Below are 2,890 nucleotides of genomic sequence, written 5' to 3' on the forward strand. Positions count from 1 at the left end.
TCCCCAGTCACCATGTTTAGTGAGAGTGATTTCAATGAAGTAACCCCGGAAGGTGGGGGTTATCAGATGTGTGTAGCTAGCCACAAAACAAACTATAGCTTTGGGGAGTGCAGAATTGTTCTATGTCAGGAGGAATACACTTGGCTTAAACGATTCCATCAAATCAGGCCTCATCTGAGTGGAATGACCTCAGAAATAGAACTCTTCTTTTTCACATCCTGCGGTCAACCTTACGGTAATCTGTGTGAGTATGTGGGGCAAATCTTTGCAGAGTTTGGTATTGGAAGTAAAGTGACCTTCGGTACAATTCGACGCAGTGTTGCCACATTGAACTTTAACCAAGGCTTGGATACAGACCGAGGAACTGTGGCTGACCATATGTGTCACTCTCTGGAAACGCAGGCACGCCACTACCGGTACCACAATTTGCCCAAAAATGCCAGCCGGGCCCGGGCACTGATTGAGGGACAAATCAATAAATGATTAACTGATTAATTAAAGCATATTTGTTTGAAATTCACCCTTGTATTTGTGTCATTTATGCATTAAAATGATTAAAAATGTGTTTCAAAAAACATTTACCTGGACTCCCAATATGAAGCCCCAGTACTTAAAAAAATTCACTGGAGTGCGCCAAAGCTACAATATATATGGAGGATTCTAAAATCCATTTACCTTTGGCGCCCTCCGGTGAATTTTCCCCAGTAGTGGGGCTCCATAGTGGGATTTAATATTAGAATGACCGGTAAAAGTATTTAAAACAGTTTTATAATTTTTGGGTTACCAGATGCACACGGGTCTTTTTGGGTGACCAGGTGCACACGGGTCTTTTGGGTGACCAGGTGCACATGGGCCGTTTTGGGTGACCAGGTGCACGGAGGATTAATAGCAATCTGCATCCATCGTAATTTCTTAAAGTGTCCATAAAGCACTCAAGGACGGCCCTGACAGAGACAGGGCCGTAGTAGGGTGCTCCCATAGCGGGGAATAATGACAGGAGTGCCTTTAAATTCATTTTGAACCATATTTAATATTTTGGGTGACCAGGTGTACACGGGTCTTTTGGGTGACCAGGTGCACATGGGCCGTTTGGGTGACCAGGTGCACACGGGTCTTTTGGGTGACCAGGTGCACATGGGCCGTTTGGGTGACCAGGTGCACACGGGTCTTTTGGGTTCCCAGGTGCACATGGGCCGTTTGGGTGACCAGGTGCACACGGGTCTTTTGGGTGACCAGGTGCACACGGGTCTTTTGGGTGACCAGGTGCACATGGGCCGTTTGGGTTCCCAGGTGCACATGGGCCGTTTGGGTGACCAGGTGCACACGGGTCTTTGGGTGACCAGGTGCACGCCGGCCTTTGGGTGACCAGGTGCACACGGGTCTTTGGGTGACCAGGTGCACGCCGGCCTTTGGGTGACCAGGTGCACACGGTCCTTTTGGGTGACCAGGTGCACATGGTCCTTTGGGTGACCAGGTGCACGCCGGCCTTTGGGTGACCAGGTGCACGCCTGTCTTTGGGTGACCAGGTGCACACGGTCCTTTTGGGTGACCAGGTGCACAAGTTCCATTTGGGTGACCAGGTGCACGCGGTTCATAACAGCGCGGTTATCTGCTTTAATGTCCGAGGAGGGGTGCTTAAGTGTGGGTGCCCTGGTTCACCTGGTATGCAAGGTTGTGGAGGTGGGGGGGGGGGTCCCCTGCTGGTATCATCCCCGAAATAGAGGGGTGATACCCGGGTGGTGAGTAAGGGCCTACCAGCCTGGAGGTCAATAGCTCCAGGGGGTAAGCTCTACTGTCATGTCCGTAAATAGAGTGGTGTTACCCGGGTTTTGAACCATATTTTAATTTTTGGGTTACCAGATGCACACGGGTCTTTTGGGTGACCAGGTGCACATAGGATTAATAGCAATCTGCATCCATCGTGATTTCTTAAAGTGTCCATAAAGCACTCAAGGACGGCCCTGACCGAGAGAGGGCCGTAGTAGGGCACTCCCCTAGCGGGCTATATCAATAGAATGACGGGTAAAAGTATTTAAAACCGTTTTATAATTTTTGGGTGACCAGGTGCACATTTCAAATCACCAGTTGCACAGAGGATTAATAGCAATCTGCATCCATCGTGATTTCTTAAAGTGTCCATAAAGCACTCAAGGACTGCCCTGACAGAGACAGGGCCGTAGTAGGGTACTCCCCTAGCGGGCTATATCAATAGAATGACGGGTAAAAGTATTTAAAACCGTTTTATAATTTTTGGGTGACCAGGTGCACATTTCAAATCACCAGTTGCACAGAGGATTAATAGCAATCTGCATCCATCGTGATTTCTTAAAGTGTCCATAAAGCACTCAAGGACTGCCCTGACAGAGACAGGGCCGTAGTAGGGTACTCCCCTAGCGGGCTATATCAATAGAATGACGGGTAAAAGTATTTAAAACCGTTTTTAAAATTTTGGGTGACCAGGTGCACGTTTTCAATCACCAGGTGCACGGAGGAAAAGGAGCATTTGCATCCATAGTCATATTTTAAACCGTCCATAAAGCACTCAGGGCCGGCCCTGAGAGAGAGAGAGAGAGAGAGAAAAAAAAAATCATACCTTCCATAAATAATTCGGACCGGCCCCCATTGAAAAGGTCCGTAGTAGGGTGCATCATTATCGGACATGAATCTTGGGAACACCTCTAAGCGCATTGAGAACCATGATTTGGGTGACCAGGTGCACGTTTTCAATCACCAGTTGCACAGAGGATTAATAGCAATCTGCATCCATCGTGATTTCTTAAAGTGTCCATAAAGCACTCAAGGACTGCCCTGACAGAGACAGGGCCGTAGTAGGGTACTCCCCTAGCGGGCTATATCAATAGAATGACGGGTAAAAGTATTTAAAACCGTT

The sequence above is a fragment of the Oncorhynchus clarkii genome, chromosome 12 (assembly GCF_045791955.1).
Source record: "Oncorhynchus clarkii lewisi isolate Uvic-CL-2024 chromosome 12, UVic_Ocla_1.0, whole genome shotgun sequence".
NCBI lineage: Eukaryota > Metazoa > Chordata > Actinopteri > Salmoniformes > Salmonidae > Oncorhynchus > Oncorhynchus clarkii.